At 45.3% G+C, this 18,054-nt stretch overlaps 1 non-coding gene across 1 annotated transcript; it reads right to left on the bottom strand.

Moving 5' to 3' along the window:
- Positions 1 to 13,393: 13,393 nt before the first annotated feature.
- Positions 13,394 to 13,553, bottom strand: LOC120970213 (U1 spliceosomal RNA). Its single transcript, XR_005764944.2, has one exon. It is a non-coding gene; the product is annotated as a U1 spliceosomal RNA (small nuclear RNA).
- Between the last annotated feature and the right edge of the window lie 4,501 nt (positions 13,554 to 18,054).

The following is an 18,054-nucleotide window of genomic DNA, read 5'->3' as shown; positions in this document are numbered from 1 at the left end:
TTTACAAACATCTTGGCAGTCTTGTCTACCAAATGGCCCATAGCGGAATTTCGGAGATGTTCGGCTTGGCCCGGAAAAATGTCTACAAACCATGTCAATACCGGCTTGCCGAACGAGGCCTAAAGAGAAGTATGGAATGTTTAACCATGAAAAAACAAGCAATGTTGATTTGACGCCGAGAAAATAATTCAAGGACAACATTTATACCTCATACGATTTTGAATTGTTCTATTAGCTACACCTAACCTAAATAAATCTACTCTACAAATCTTTTTATAATATTGTTTTCGACTTGTACATTGTCAAAAAATCTTGATCTAGATATTTAAAGATACTAAAAACAGAGACACATACATATAAACAAACTATAGTGCATCTAACCGGCACACATTATTCCACCGTACTACTTTTGTATGTGTGTAGCTATAAGAGTTTCAAATATATATATATATATATATATATATATATATATATATATATATATATATATATATATATATATATATATATATATATAATGATCAATTTTGAGTTGTAATATATCTATATATACATGTGCAAAATGTCGTCACATACATTGAAAAACTTGGCAAGCTTGTAAGGTTTATCAACGGTAAGGTTAATGATAGCCCATAGTATAAAATAAGTAAAAATATTTAATATAACACTCATCCGCCTTCAATTTCCTCTCTTGGGCCGTCAAATTTGACCTCCATTTCTCCTCCTCCAACATCTTTTTTGCTTTTGTCCGCCAAGCTTTCTTGGTCTCAGTCATGGCTGTTGAGTGCCCTATGTATATGCGTATATACTTGTGCTCTAATCTCCGTTCATCTAGTTTCTACTTGAACACCCACTTCCCGAAGATAACCTTGGCGTGACGCCGACGAAGAGCGAGCTGCCACATACGGTTACGTTGCAGGGTGTCGAACTCCTCATACATGGTCATGTTCATCACCGCCGCAGCAAACATATTGAGCTAGATATTCACTTTGTTTGAGAGCAGGTTGCTCTTGCTCATGCCCGAGTTGTTTATGTGCCACCAGCAGTTTGCTGAAATCATGACCAAGGGGTTGCCGACGTCGACTTTCAAGGAGTTCTATTACAGTCAGTGCGTCAGTGCCGACGCTTTGACTGTGCACCCGGGGGGTATTGCCCTATGTATATGCGTACATATATACTTGTACTCTAATCTCCACCCATCTTCTCTAGTATTATTAGGGTTTTAGTCTTGGTCATGACAGTCTCCCTATACATCTGTATATTGGCACTGGATGCCCGTGAATACATGTGTGTTAATCCTATCATATCTCTACAATGGCTAGAAACTCTTCTTTGTATGTGCCGCCCAATGCTTCTTTTTTCTTGCTCTCTTTGGCTACCATCTAGAATTTTGTTGGGATTTTCATCCTCCTCGTCATTATACTCAATGGGTATGCTTAACCTTGTTTCTCCAAATCCACTTCTTATTCTTGCAAAGTTTTTGTAGCAATGAATCAGTGTGAAAGGCCCATGACCAAACTTTTGTTCCATTGCACGAAAAGATCTAAAATGATAGGCCATACTCTGAGACTTGCACACCACTCGATGGTGCATGATTGACTTGATCAATACGACCGGACCATCGGTTGCATTGGCCTTGGATGGTACCCCAATGGTGCCCAAGAAAGCCTTAGGTGCGGTTTGATATGACGTCCACGGTATTGTTGTATAACTCGGCAATCCTACCCCAATATCGGTCCTTTGATTGATATATTCCACCTGATGCATCAAATGAGACCAAGCATGACACAAAGCTACATCTTCATCTTGGGAATAGTTGTGAGTTCTTGATCTTGATGCTGACTTCACAGTTGCTGGTGTGTCCTCCACCTACTTTTCAGCCACTTCCTCCTCGCCCACCTCCTCCCCCCACTTCGGGCTTGTAATCCTCCTCACAGTCTTCCTGTTGATCAAAGAATGAATCATAATTGAGATCTCCAACCCCAAGCATAAATGAGTCCTCCAAAGATGACAAGAATTCGGCTGTGTTCATCTTTGCACTAGGACAACAACAACAAGCGCGTCACCCTATGGCCTCAAACTATCACCGAACAATGCATCGGCCGGAATGGAAAGTCCATTTTTTTTATCTTGATGGCATTTCATCGACCACTTGGTGCACACGCACCTTGGAGATGGCTGCAGCTGCCGGACGCGACGGAGCGGTAGCCGATGACGGGGTAAGAGGCACCGACCAAATTCGAGGAGGTTTTTGTTGCCCAACCTTTTTCTTGGGCTGGGCGGCACAACACACTAGTAGAAAAGAGGGCTTTGGTTCAGGCCGGGTCAGCCCATTAGTCCCGGTTCAGTCCAGAACCGGGACCCATGGGGGCACTGGTCCCGGTTCGTGAGGCCAGGGGCCTGCCGGGCCTCGTGGGGGCATTGGTCCCGATTCTTCTGACCCCTTTGGTCCCGGTTGGTGGGACGAACCGGGACCAATGGGCCTCGCTCCTGGCCCACCACCATTGGTCCCGGTTGGTGGCTTGAACCGGGACCACAGGCTGCCCTTTAGTCCCGGTCCATGCCACGAACCGGGACCAATGAGGTGCCTATATATACCCCTCGCCCGCGAGTAGAGCACTCCAGTGCTCTGTTTTTCTCTGGCCGGCGAGGGGAGGGCTTTGTGGTGCTCTAGCTCACCTCCTATGCACATGAGGTGTTCGATGAAATGCCCGAGCCACACTAGTTAAGCTTTTTCCTCTCGAAGCTCCGATGAACCGGCAATGGATGTACGGTGACAGACACACCTCCGAGTACATTAAGGGCGTGCATGATTTTCTCGAAGTGGCTGAGGCAAACAAGCAGAATGGTTTTATGTGTTGTCCATGCCCTAAATGTGGGAATATGAAGTCTTACTCTGACCGGAAAATCCTTCACACCCACCTGCTTCACAAGGGTTTCATGCCACACTATAATGTTTGGACGAGGCACGGAGAAATAGGGGTTATGATGGAAGACGGCGAAGAAGAAGAGGACGATGACAACTATGTGCCCCCTGAATACGGTGATGCTGCAACGGGGGAAGCTGCTGAAGATCAAGAGGAACCAGACGATGTGCCCAATGATGCTGCAACGGGGGAAGCTGCTGAATATCAAGAGGAACCAGACGATGTGCCTGATGATGATGATCTCCGCCGGGTCATTGTCGATGCAAGGACGCAATGCGAAAGTCAAAAGGAGAAGTTGAAGTTCGATCGCATGTTAGAGGATCACAAAAAAGGGTTGTACCCCAATTGCGAAGATGGCAACACAAAGCTCGGTACCGTACTGGAATTGCTGCAGTGGAAGGCAGAGAATGCTGTGCCTGACAAAGGATTTGAGAAGCTACTGAAAATATTGAAGAAGAAGCTTTCAAAGGATAACGAATTGTCCGACAGTACATACGCAGCAAAGAAGGTCGTATGCCCTCTAGGATTGGAGGTGCAGAAGATACATACATGCCCTTATGACTGCATCCTCTACCGCGGTGCGTACAAGGATCTGAACGCATGCCCGGTATGCGGTGCATTGCGGTATAAGATCAGACGAGATGACCCTGGTGATGTTGACGACGAGCCCCCCAGGAAGAGGGTTCCTGCGAAGGTGATGTGGTATGCTCCTATAATACCACGGTTGAAACGTCTGTTCAGAAACGAAGAGCATGCCAAGTTGATGCGATGGCACACTGAGGACCGTAAGAAAGATGGGAAGTTGAGAGCACCCGCTGACGGGTCGCAGTGGAGAAAAATCGAGAGAAAGTACTGGGCTGAGTTTGCAGGTGACCCAAGGAACGTATGGTTTGGTTTAAGCGCGGATGGCATTAATCCTTTCGGGGAGCAGAGCAGCAATCACAGCACCTGTCCCGTGACTCTATGTATGTATAACCTTCCTCCTTGGATGTGCATGGAGCGGAAGTTCATTATGATGCCAGTTCTCATCCAAGGCCCTAAGCAACCCGGCAACGACATTGATGTGTACCTAAGGCCATTAGTTGAAGAACTTTTACAGCTGTGGAATGGAAACGGTGTACGTACGTGGGATGAGCACAAACAGGAGGAATTTAACCTGCACGCGTTGCTGTTTGTAACCATCAACGATTGGCCCGCTCTCAGTAACCTTTTGGGACAGACAAACAAGGGATACCACGCATGCATACACTGTTTAGATGACACTGAAAGTATATACCTGGACAAATGCAGGAAGAATGTGTACCTGGGCCATCATCGATTTCTTCCAACCAACCATCAATGTCGAAAGAAAGGCAAGCATTTCAAAGGCGAGGCAGATCACCGGAAGAAGCCCGCCATGCGTACCGGTGATCACGTACTTGCTATGGTCAATGATTTACACGTAATCTTTGGAAAGGGTCCCGGCGGACTAGCTGTTCCGAATGACGCTGAGGGACACACACCCATGTGGAAGAAGAAATCTATATTTTGGGACCTACCCTACTGGAAAGACCTAGAGGTCCTCTCTTCAATCGACGTGATGCATGTGACGAAGAACCTTTGCGTGAACCTGCTAGGCTTCTTGGGCGTGTATGGGAAGACAAAAGATACACCTGAGGCATGGGAGGACTTGCAACGCTTGCACGAAAAAGACGGCATGCCTCCGAAGCAGTATGAAGGTCCTGCCAGCTACGCTCTTACGAAAGAAGAGAAAGAAATTTTCTTTGAATGCCTGCTCAGTATGAAGGTCCCGACTGGCTTCTCGTCGAATATAAAGGGAATAATAAATATGCCAGAGAAAAAGTTTCAGAACCTAAAGTCTCATGACTGCCACGTGATTATGACGCAACTCCTTCCGGTTGCATTGAGGGGGCTTCTACCGAAAAACGTCCGATTAGCCATTGTGAAGCTATGTGCATTCCTCAATGCAATCTCTCGGAAGGTGATCGATCCAGAAATCATACCAAGGCTAAGGAGTGATATGGCGCAATGTCTTGTCAGTTTCGAGCTGGTGTTCCCACCATCCTTCTTCAATATCATGACGCACGTCCTAGTTCATCTAGTCGACGAGATTGTCATTCTGGGGCCCGTATTTCTACACAATATGTTCCCCTTTGAGAGGTTCATGGGACTCCTAAAGAAATATGTCTGTAACCGCGCTAGGCCAGAAGGAAGCATCTCCATGGGCCATCAAACAGAGGATGTCATTGGGTTTTGTGTTGACTTCATTCATGGCCTTAAGAAGATAGGTCTCCCTAAATCGCGGTATGAGGGGAGACTGACTGGAAAAGGCACGCTAGGAGCGGACTCAATAATATGCAGGGACGGGCATTCTTGGTCTCAAGCACACTACACAGTTCTACAGAACTCTACCTTGGTGACCCCGTATGTCGATGAACACAAGAACAGTCTGCGCTCCAAACACCCGGAGCAGTGCAACGACTGGATTATATATGAACACATCAGGACTTTCAGCAGTTGGTTGGAAACACGTCTCAGAGGTGACAACACTGTTTGTGATGAGCTGTACTCGTTGTCCAGGGGACCATCTTTGACTGTATTGACTTACAAAGGATACGAGATAAATGGGAATACATTTTACACGATCGCCCAAGATCAAAAGAGCACCAACCAAAACAGCGGTGTCCGCTTTGATGCAGCAACCGAGAGAGGAAAGGACACATATTATGGTTACATAGTGGACATATGGGAACTTGACTACGGACATGATTTTAAGGTCCCTTTGTTTAATTGCAAATGGGTCAATCTGTCAGGAGGCGGGGTACAGATAGACCCACAGTACGGAATGACAACAGTGGATCTGAAAAATCTTGGGTACACTGACGAACCGTTCGTCCTAGCCAATGATGTGGCACAGGTTATCTATGTGAAGGACATGTCTGCCAAACCGAGAAAAAGAAAAGATAAGGAAGCGAATACATCATACGATGAGCCAAAGCGCCACATAGTTCTTTCAGGAAAAAGGGACATCGTGGGAGTGGAGGGCAAGACAGACATGTCCGAAGATTATGAAAAGTTTCATGAAATTCCTCCCTTCAAAGTCAAGGCTGACCCAACCATCCTGATAAACGATGAAGATTATCCATGGTTACGGCGCAATAAGCAAATGACACAAGCGAAGAAAAAGTGAAGACTTTCTCCCGCAACTATTATGATGATACCATGCCAACTTTGTAACAGACGAGTATGATACCATTGTCCGTTTTGTACACGAAGTGCATCCAGTTTTTGCCGTAACCCTCTCAACTTTCTTGCACATGCTATGTGGATGAAATGATGATACCATGCCAACTTTCAACCTTTTCAGAGTTCATTTGAAATGCTTTTCAATTTCAGGGCCTTATAGCTCAAAATAATCAATAAATGCATGAAAAATAACAAATAAAGTTAGAAAGGGCAGAAAGAACCGGTACTAAAGGAATCAACTAAAAAGCTTTTATAAACCTCTAGTATTATTGAAACTAAAATTATATAGAATTTATGCAACTAAAATTATCAAAGTATTTTCTGTTCAAAACATTAAAAGCAAAAAGAATTTTCATAAAATAAATACAAAAAGCAAAAAAGAAAATAAAATAAATAAGTATAAACAAAATAAAATTTTATAAATAAGTAGAAATAAAATAAAATAAAATAAAATAAATAAGTAGAAACAAAATAAAATAAACTTTTATAAAATAAATAAGTAGAAACAAAATAAAATAAAATAAAATAAACTATAATAAAACAAAATAAATAAACCTTAATAAAATAAAATAAATAGCAACAGTAAGTATTTTATTGTAAGTGGAAACAAAATAAAAAAAATAAAGCAACAAAGAAAAAAACTGGAAAAAAATAAAAAAATGCCACCTCCTGGGCCACCACGGCTTGAATACGACTAGAAACCCAGCTAGTTGGGCCAGGATTCAGGCCCGCAGAAGGCCCAGCAGGCCCACAGGCAAAGCAGTGTCAAATTAGGCCCATAGGCCTGCAGTTCAGAGGAGTTCGAGAGAGAGGAGGCATCAGTGCTTATAAACAGGTAGTCGACGCTCTCAACTAGCGAGGTGGGACTAAACTCCCACCATCACGCCGCTGTGCAAGGCACGAACCAGGACCAATGCCACCCTTTGGTCCCGGTTCGTGCCACCAACCGGGACCAATGCCCCCCCTTTAGTCCCGGTTGGTGCCACCAACCGGGACCAAAGGCCGCCGCTTCCCGCCCTTTGGGCTGCTGAAAAGAGGCCTTTGGTCCCGGTTGGTGTCACCAACCGGTACCAATGGGTTTGCTATATACGCCAACACTTGTGAAAATTTCATCAGTTCTTCGATCCCTCCGACGACGCCGCCAGGCTGCCCGAGCTCGCCGTGCCTCTGCCGCGCCCCCGACCACGCCGCCGTCGCCCCTGCCCCCCGACCACGCCGCGCGCCCTCGCCGTGCCTCTGCCGCGCCCCCGACCCGCCCCGTCGACGCCATCGCCCCTGCCCCGACCACGCCGCCGTCGCCCCTGCCCCCCGACCACGCCGTGCGCCCTCGCCGTGCCTCTGCCACGCCCCCGACCCGCCCCGTCGATGCCGTTGCCGCCCTCTGCCCCGTCGACGCCATCGCCCTTGCCCCGACCATGCCGCCGTCGCCCCTGCCCCGACCACGCCGCCGTCGCCGCCCTCTACACCGACGTCGGCGCCGTGCCTCTGCCCCTGCCCAGACCACGCCGCACCTCCCCTTGGTCAGGCCGGCGCCGCCCCTCCTGTCCTCTCCTCTGTTTTTTCACATATTTATGATTTTTTCCAGATTATATGTATATGTGTGAGTAATGTATGTGTGTATATCTGATTATATGTCCTTTTTTAAGATTTTTTGTTCATATATATGATGATTTGTTTTTTGCATTTTTTTAAAAATGTATATATGTATGTATGTTCTCTGTGCATATAGAAGTTAGATTTTTAGTACATTTGGGTACATTTTAGGTTAGTTTTATCTATATATGTTCTCTGATTTAGTACATTTTAGGTTAGTTTCATTTTTAGAAAAGTTTTATATATTTAGGAAAAGAAGGAAGAGAAGGAAGAAGGAAGAAGAAGAAAAAGTTTTATATATGCAAAAGTTACATTTTTAGAAAAGTATTATATATCTAGCTAGGAAGATATTGAAGAAGAAGAAAAAGAAGGAGAGGAAAAAGGAAAATAAGAAGAAGAAAAAAGAAGAAAAAGAAGAGGAGAAGAAGAAAAGAATAGAGGAGATATCTCCTCTATTCCTTTCTTCTTCTCCTCTTTCTTCTTCTCCTCTTTTTTCTTCTTCTTTTTTTTCTTCAATCAGAAAAAAGAAGAAAAAGAAGAGGAGAAGAAGAAAGGAATAGAGGAGAGAGAAGAAGAAAAGAATAGAGGAGATATCTCCTCTATTCCTTTCTTCTTCTCCTCTTTCTTCTTCTCCTCTTTTTTCTTCTTCTTTTTTTTCTTCAATCTTCTCCTCATTAACACAAATCTCATAGATGCAACTGAGGTTAAATATCATGCCGATAATACCAAGGCCAACTTGCTACGATCGTTGGTAATAAATGAAAACAAAGATATAATACTCTTTCCTTACAACTTCAAGTGAGTGTTACTGTCTTGTGCATATTCGGTTTCCCTTATTAGTCTAAGTTATAGTAATGTAATTGATGACTTATGCATGCGTGCGCAGCTTCCACTATATTCTCCTAAGAGATTAAGCTTGAGCAAGGAGTATTACCGTCTTAGACTCAAGACGAAAAGATCCCCAGGACTATGCGGACATGACTCAAATGCTCGAGAAGTAAGTTAAATCGATCATTATCCATCATATCAGCAACTTTGTTCATTTCCTGATATTAAGTAATTGTTTTCTTTGTCTGGCAGGGTTTGGAGAAAATTCACCAAAAAAGCTCCGGGACTGCCGAAGAAGCTGCAATTTAGACACCCGAAAGGAAGTACTATAGTAGCATGTTCCACGCATCTCCTAGTGATTCAAGCACTAGTTTCATCAATACCATTTAGCATGCTTGCTTATCAGTTTGATTGACCTCTATTTCTTGTAAAGTGGTTATGGCAGGAAAAAGGGAGTGATTTCTGTGGATACTACGTTTGCGAGTCCATCCGCCACACGACCTGTGAGCGGGGCTACTCTGACGAACAATATGAAGTGCGTAAGCAATAATATTCATAATTTTATTTTATTACCATAATTTGTGTTGAGTTTCATTTATTCACATATATATGTATTGACCCCCTTCTTCAAATTAGATCTTTTGGATGCGGGATGAACTCCTAGCACCAGATCGTATGCGAGCAATTCAAGAGGAATTGGCGGCATTCTTCCTTAACCACGTGATCGTTGAAAACGGAGAATACTATGTGGACCCTGTGTTCATATATAATTAGGAGATTATATTGTAAGAGATAATTATTGTATATATGTAGCCGGTAGTGTCGGATATACGAGAACTTGTTGTTCGACCAATCTCTCGGAGAAGGAGAGGTGGTCGATATCACTTCTTTCTGTATGCATATGTTCATGACGATCTTCTGTTTCCTTCATTTGCTTACTAGCTAGCGTGTCTAGTCCTCTCTATACGTATATAGTAGTACGTAGCGTCGACCAAGCACGGAGATAAGAGAGGACACTTCTCTCTATTAATTAGCTAGCTAACACAATATATGAAACACCTAAATTAACTCCCAAAACCCCAACCCCCCTTTCAAAAAAAAAACCCCAGCCCCTGAAATGCTGACGCGTGGATGCCTATTGGTCCCGGTTAGTGCCACCAACCGGGACCAAAGGCCCTCCTGCCTGGGCTCGCCGCACCGGCCACGTGGAGGCCCATCTGTCCCGGTTCGTGTAAGAACCGGGCCTAAAGGGCTAGGGCATTAGTAACGACCCTTTAGTCCCGGTTCAACAACCGGGACAAAAGGCCCTTACCAACCGGGACAGATGACCCTTTTTCCACTAGTGACACGAGTCGTTTCCTGCGGCTTCACGTCAACGCCGGTGGCGGGGTGACGGAAAGATCTTCCCTCTCCACCCCGGCTGGAATCGGGGGTGTCGATGGTGGCTGCAGCGACTATGGTCAGAGGCGGCGACTTTGCATGGCGCCGAGCGAGTATATTTAGGAGACTTGGGCTCAGTTTTGCAGCTCAGAGGATAAATTATCCTTCTCTAACAGTTTGACAGTTTGACTAGGTCTGATTAGGCGCCTATTTCCCTCCTCTAATGCTTTTTAAGGGACCGGTTAGAGTTGCCCTTAGTTTTAGCAGAAGATAGAACAAAAGGAGAATCCATGACTTGAGACATTCTGACTAGCAACGGACGAACAAGCTCGAACGATATGATCCTGCAATAACGTTAGTTATGTATATGTCAGCTCAGTTAGTGTTTGCTATCAAAGATATTTTCTTTGCAAGAATTTCAGATAATCGTAAAACCCTGCTATTCAAGAGTAGCACTATAGCAATTTCCATAGCATATAAAGGCTTCTAAGAAATTCCAAAAGATATCACAAATCCAATGATGTAAAAGAAAAATCATTCTCAATCCAGTTAACATGATGGAAAGATAAATTCATTGCTCCAAGTAAATCATCGGTGGATAGAAGCTCAAGACTGTGCAAAACGCTGCCTCCGTGTGTAGAAAACATAACTGTGTCCGTACTCCGTTGGCAGTAGCAACAGAAATTGCCCATACATTTTCCACGTTTGCAATAACAAATCAATACATCTGGCACTAGGAAACACGATAACATGTGTTCACACGGCACAAACTTTTTCTTTACAGGCGAAGTAAATACAAATAAGAAAGTGAGAAACAAGGCAATGGCAGGGAACTAAGTTACAGTACAGCATCATTGCGGAGTGAGCGAGCAGCAAGCTTCAGTCAGCATCTTGCGACGGCTGGCCTCCTTCCGGTGTGTGATCTCGTCCATGAAAAGATAAAAAAACTGAATCCACCGCAGAAACTCTGCTGACGATAACCCTCTCTTTTCTCTCTTTCCACTAAATGGATTGTGGTGAACCTCCCCGAGTCGCCCCCTCCCGAGTCGCCCCCCGCGTGGGCGGCCGGGAGGCCCCCAGATCCCGTCGGCCGGCCCTCCCCCTCTCCTCCTCCTCCTCCCTCGCCGCCGCCCAAGGGCGCGGACTCGGGCCCTCTCGCTCGGGTGGGGCTGGCGCGGGCCGGCGCCCCCGGGCCGGAGCGTGGTGGCGGGCCGGACGCGACGACGGGTGGCGGCGGCGCCTCGGCGACTTCGCTCCCCCGCGGCAAATGGCCTCGCGATCTGGTGCGTCGCGGTCGCCAGGGACGGCGGCGGCGTGACCGGATCGGTTCGCGGCGGCGCGGCCAGGGCCTTGATCGCTGGATTGCCGTCGGCACGGTAGCGGGTGCGACTCGTCGGCAGCTGGGCAGATCCGCCGGAATTCTACCCTTGTCTGGTCCTTGACAGCGCGGGCAACTCCGGGGAAAACCCTAGATCTTCTTGGGATCGAGCGATGGCGGCGCTTTTGCGTCGTATTCCCTCTTTAGGGCATCGTTTTGGAGTTTACTCCGGTTGAAGGGACCAGCGACGTCGGCGGCGCACGTCTGGTGGAGCAACTGCCGATGAAAATCGCGCCGACTACGGTCATGGCGGACGATGGCGGCGTCTTAGATGTCGTTCCCTTGTCGAGGCATCGTCGTTGCAGTCTGCGTCATCAGGCTCCGGATGCTCCGGGGGAAACCCTAGATCTGGGTATTCCGGATCAGATGATGATGGCGTTTTATCGCCAACCCTCCTGGGGGCATCATTTTGGAGCAAGTGATGGCTGGGGGGATGGTGGAGCGGTGCTTCATCTCACACATTGATGGCGGCGGTTATCGGCGGCATGGCGCTGTGGAGGCTCGGCGTCCGATGCGCGGGATGGACTCGCGCAGGAGGAGGTAGCTGTCTGGCGTCATGGTGACGTCGATGGCTGAGTGGTCTGGGTAGTGGCCCAGCTAGCACCCCTTCATCGTATGGATAGGAGTAGCGGCAGATGTTGTCAAGATGGTGGATTCAGGCATATTGTTGTAATACTTTGTAAGCTCCTTGAGAATAATCTGGCCGTATGCATCTCCCAGATGGAGAGGCCGGGGGTCATCCTCCTTTTCTAAAAAAAAACTAAATGGATTGCACCAACCTTCGTTTCTTGTTGGGGATGGCAGGGTTAACTGTGGTGGTCGTCCAAAGTTGCCGGCAGCCTACAATATGGTTTATCATGAGCCCTCAAAGACACCTAGCCAGCAAGTGTGAAGCATCTTCAGAAGCCCAAGGACAATAGGGGCGTGTTGGAGGACCAGATCAGATGCTGAGAAGCAGGTCGACCGCATCCCTCCGACTGTAAGCCGTAGGCAGACGCCGAGGAGAGTTCCCCCTCTGCGATCCATTTCCAGGAAAACAGAACCCGGGACGCATCATTCTAAGCCTTGGTAAACTGAACAATGGCAGTAGTCCAGGTAGGTGTCTGGTCCATCGTCCATCCAGCAATGCCTCAGCCAAGAGCTTCTTTCCGGTGCGGAATTGGAACAGTTCCGGTGCGCTGACACGCAAGCATAACCCATTTAACCACCGGTCAAGCCAGAACCTTAGCCTCGTGCATGCATCTGTATTATTCAGATAAGAAACTGTCACCAAAATACTACTCCCTCTGTCCCAAAATATAAGAACGTTTTTAACACTACACTAGTGTAAAAAACGTTCTTATATTATGGGACGGAGGGAGTAAGTTGCAGACAAGAAATGCATCAATACTATCCTAGATAGGAGGCCACGCAACATTTTCCAACAGCAGCATCACTAAATCATGCACTGAACTACAAATTAGCCTCCATACACAAAACTGAAAGATGCATCCACTGGCGTATATACCTGTTGCTATAAAGGGGAACAAGACTGGTACCGAACAATACCATAGCATTAATACCATAACAAGTGGTGTCTATCTTATCTGTGCGGCTGATTTCATTTCATTTTATTATTCATCTGCGAGGCAGCTTACTCGTGGAACATGTGATGGACGCACTGCTAAACCGGTTGTGTTTATGTAAAATCGCCTTAGGTTACTCTGAGTTTTAGTTCTTCTTTATTCGAGTTTGTGTGCCGCTGACTGAACATTTTCTGATGGTCATGCACCGATTGACTCATAAAGCCTTCAGGTATGTGAGAGTGTGAGGGATCTGGCTAGGAAACATGAGAGCAGTGCAACCCACAGTCCTGTTAATTATGGAATGTGTCTGGGATGGGTTCTGCATTCTTGCCCATTTTCTTCGATTCAAATTGCCTCTTGTTTGAACTAAAAATCCAGGAGGAAAATAATTATCAAATCAAAATTTCAAAAAGTAGAAAATAATAATCAAGTCACGTAGTAAAGCAAAATCACTAAATTTTAAATTTTTGAATTGGCAGGGGCCGCGCGAACGCGTACCCCCTCTACCATAAATTATGACGTCCATTCTTCCACTTGGGAAGATGGTAGATCAACGCACTCACCAAGTGCATTGTGAGCCATTGATCTAGGCCACGGCCCTTCTTGATCAGCCGTCAACCCTGTCCAGGTAAGTATGTTGCAACGTCGCACCTAGCAGTCCTAATGTAGCCAGCCCTCCTCCTCTAATCTTCTTGTGGCGTCGATGTGGTACTAATAAACAAGACAAGAGGGATGCTGCTGCTGCAGCTTACGGGCTGCTGGGACGTGGGCCTGTTTCGTGTTGGACTTGTGGCTACTGATGGGCTCCTGAGGGCTAGGCCCAGTTCCCCGAATAGGAACTTGAAAAGAAAGAAAAACTTGCTCGTTGACTGGTGGTTGCTCTGCTGCCAATGATACTCAATAATTCGATCGTGTTCTTTTTTGTTTTCCTTTTTGTGAGGCAGAATTTGATCGGTGTTCGCATGGTGTATTGGCTAGTTGAGCTGGTTAACTTTTGTTAGATGCGTGTGCGTATGCATGCATGGCGTGGTCATGGGTTTGTGATTTGTTGTATAACTAGTTGAGCATGTGCACGTGCGTGCCAGACCATGTACAGACAAAAAAAAATGTACTGGTCGCTTTTTTAGGGTAACAATGATCGCTTTGTGCCATTGCGTGTGATTGTTTCCCATGAAGATGCACTGCCACTGATTGACTGATGAAACCTTCAATTATGTGAGAGTGTGAGTGATCTGGCTTAGATATTCGAGAACAGTGCAGCCCATTGTTATGGCCCGCCGAAGAAGATATGTTTTTCCTCGCCAAAAGAAGAAGATATGTTTTTCAGCCGAATCTCCTAGTTCGACATATATTCCCTTATTAATTGACCAGTGGAAAGATACTTCTCAAGTTACAACTCCATGATCGGCAGTGATATAAGCTGGTAACTTATTAATTTCTAATACCTCATTATTTGATCGACTAGATAATTATGTTGATCTCATTTGTATTGAGACACGTTCACATATGTGTGAAGGCGATATTTGAAGTTTGAATCATGCTATTAGCTTGGACATAGCACCTATGACCGCTAGTTAACTAGTCATAGTCCCCAAGGATTTGTTGGGAGAGGGGTATTTCAAGCCCTAGGGGTGCTGGATTACATGAGCCAATTTCCTTGAATTATCTTCCAGTCATAGTCCTCTTTCTACTGAAGTACTTTTTTAGTGGGCACGGATCGTAATATTGTAAATTAATAGTCGTTTACAATCAACTAATAATCCAGTTGTTTAGAACACATGGTATTTAAAAATTAACGATTACAATTAATCTATCATCCTCGGTCTTTGGATGATAGATGGCTGGAATTAGTTGAGGCAAGGCAACATCTTAGTTTCTTGGAACATCATAATTGCTGGAACATCATATTGTGGATACAGAAAACTTAAATTTCAGTTACCTAGACAACACCTTGATCCAGTGTTTCATTCCAAACATCAAACTATTCGCGCCTTTTTACAAACATCTTGACAGTCTTTTGTTCCAAATGGTCCATAGAGGAATTTCGGGGATTGTCGTGGAATTAACACGTCAGATGTCCTAGGTGTAAGGACTTAGTCGTGAGGCCAGCGCATCTATGTAGTAGCTTGAGAGGGGTTGATTGGGATGAGAGACGCAGGGCGGATCAACGCACAAGACAAGGGTTTAGACAGCTTCGGGCCCCGGGAAATATCATCCGGTAACAACCCTACGTGCTGTTTGAGGCTAGGTCTCATTATGATCACGGGAGAGTTGCCGGCTCCGGCTCTCGGTGTTTAGCCCTAGAGATTGTTTCTTGTTGCCCGTCCCTCTTTGGGGTGCCCTGCCCCTCCTTATATAAGTTAGAGGGGCGGGTTACATGTGGAGTCCTAGTAGGACTAGGACTAGTCTATCTTCTCTTACAAGTTAATTACAAGTCCGGGTCTTGCTTCCTCGTAAAGGAAATATTCGTCATCCCTTTCTTCTTAAGCCGGCCCATCATCACATGAGCCGGCCTTCTGGGCCTTGGGCCTAGTCTTCTATCTGACCCGTCGTCGGGGCCATCCGTGAGTCATCTGACAGTGAGCCGCCAGACCCGTGAGTCGCCAGTCCTCCGGCGGGTCACGGTGAAGCGCCAAGTCCGGCCGGGTCATACTTCCGGCCGGGTCATACCGCGGGGTATATCCCCGACATTAGCCCCCAATTTAATTTGGATTTATCCATGTTAAACTAATCTGCAATATAAACATAAGAACAAATTTGACAGGTTGTGTTCCGGGTTAAATATTCTTTGTAAGCCGGCACATGATCATCCTTAAGTCCTTGTCATCTTCCTTCTTGATATGTATCCATAATCTCATAGCAAATCTCTTTAGCAGATATGTTCAAATTTTGCCAATGCAAAAAATCCAGATACTTCCTTTGAAAAATCCGGGTCAACAGGCCAGCTTCAGAGTCAATTTGCTGACATTGGTCTCTTGTTGAGAAATATTGTAAGAGATAATCCACTTGAGTCGGCTTTCAATGCTCTGTCTTGAAAAAAATATTGGTCTTCAAATATTCAACTTATATTCAGCCGGCTTAAAGATATAAAACTTGCCGGCTTATGAGTACCAAAATTGTCGGGTTATAAATAGATGACGCCAAGTCATAATTATCGCCGACGCCGGTTTATGATTTTTGCAGACACCAGGTCAATTTGATTTACTCAAAACTGAGAATTTGAAGATATTTCTCCCTTATATCCATATTACCTGTAGCCCCCAAGGGCCGGTTTAATCAGCATGAATAAGCCGGGACTTATCACCATGGCTTTAAATAAAATCCAGTTGTGTAGCCCCCATGAGTCGGCTATAGTCATAATAGTGTAGCCGGGTCATCCTAGAATTGTCTTGAATTGTTGCCAGGAGCAATTGGTAGCCCCCAAGGGCCGGCTCATTACGATGTGATGATTCGGGTCTTCAATGAAGTGAGCAAAAAATGACTTTGCATTAGCCCCCAAGTGCCATGGTGCATGCTGGCAGTGACATGGGACTTGCATATTTGATGTAATCTCAACTTGAATAATGTAGCCCCCAAGTGCCGGGTTGTAAGCCTGCAGCGACTCGGGACTATTCCTTTCATTGTAGAATAAATCATATCCATTGATAAAATAATAGCCATTGCGCCAAAGCGACTTTGAAAACCTCAATCATAATATTAGTTACTGATAACCATAATAAAAATCCAGCCATGCTGGCTATTAAACATTTGAATAACCCGGTTTGAAACCTCAATCATTCAATATCATAGTGAAAATCCAGCCAAGTTTGGCTATTTAAAGATTCAAATACCTTATCTGTTGACAAGTAAATCCGGAGTTTAAATATCCGGCGACTCTTGGCCGATGGCGATTTATTACGCCTCCATTGTAAGCCGGAAATTTTATAACCCGGCGGCTTATAGCCTTTGAGAAAACCAAGAATTGACAACCCTTTTGAGACACCAATTTCAATCTTGGATGATGGGCTTGAACTTAATCATTTATGTAAGTCATAGCCATGTAAATCCTGCACAGAGTTTAAACAACATATGCCCTGGCGACTTAACGTTAAAAGCCAGGGCGGGTAACCACCCAAATGTAGTCTTATCCTACACAAGTAGATCACAAGATCCCTTGGCGGTTTACCGCAGGGCGGGTCATAATATCTCACATATAACCACTGTGATATTGATTTTGTACTGCCGGTTTACATGACCTGTGCAGTAAGGGTGATAACCCAATCCTTAGAAGCCAATGCTTCCACATAGATGATGATTGTCATAAGCTGGCGATTTACCATTGAAAATCAAGCCGGGTTAAATAACAACCACTCATATACACTTTAGATATGAAAAAGAGCTTCAAATAAAATCCAAAAATTGTTTGCAAAAAGAGACTTCAAAATTTTTTAGGCTTCTGATTCGAATACGATCAGAAAACCATCCCAAAGGGGTTAAGCTAAGATTCGAATACGATCATATAGCCCCCAGTGGCTTTGGCGTTGCCGATCAAGAGGGTACCGACAGCTATGTTCTCTTTGGTTCGAATACGACCTATGTTTGAACAGGAAGCCCCCAAATGACCTTGAGAGTTGTTTAACGACGCTGATTCGAATACGATCCACGTCGGTTCCCAAAGGGGGTTGAGCTATGGTTCAAATATGACCAAGAAACTCCCCAATGAGCTCGGCAGTGTGCCGATCAAAAGGGTATCGACAGCTATGTTCTCTTTGGTTCGAATACGACCTATGTTTGAACAGGAAGCCCCCTAGTGATCATGAGAATATTTAACGACTCTGATTCGAATACGATCAGGGTCACACCAAAAGGGTTAAGCTAAATTCAAATACGATCAGCTCTCAATGGTCATTAAAGCAGGGTACCTATATTTGAGTTGTGCTTTCTAACAGACTCTCTTTGGTCCTTTTAATTTTTCCTGAGAACTCGAGCTTTGCGAGAGATAACCTCTTTTTGAACCGGAAATTTGTAAACCGGATATTAAGAGCTTCAAAGCTTTATAAGATATAAATTTACCTTCAGCCGGACGTTTGAACCGGATTTGAGAGCTTCAAAACTTTGCGGGAGAAAGATATCTCTTGAACCGGATTTAAACCGGAAT

This window comes from Aegilops tauschii, chromosome 7 (genome assembly GCF_002575655.3).
Source record: "Aegilops tauschii subsp. strangulata cultivar AL8/78 chromosome 7, Aet v6.0, whole genome shotgun sequence".
NCBI classification, from domain to species: domain Eukaryota; kingdom Viridiplantae; phylum Streptophyta; class Magnoliopsida; order Poales; family Poaceae; genus Aegilops; species Aegilops tauschii.
The sequence above is the reverse complement of the archived record's forward strand: the minus strand, read 5'-3'. Positions and strand labels throughout refer to the sequence as shown.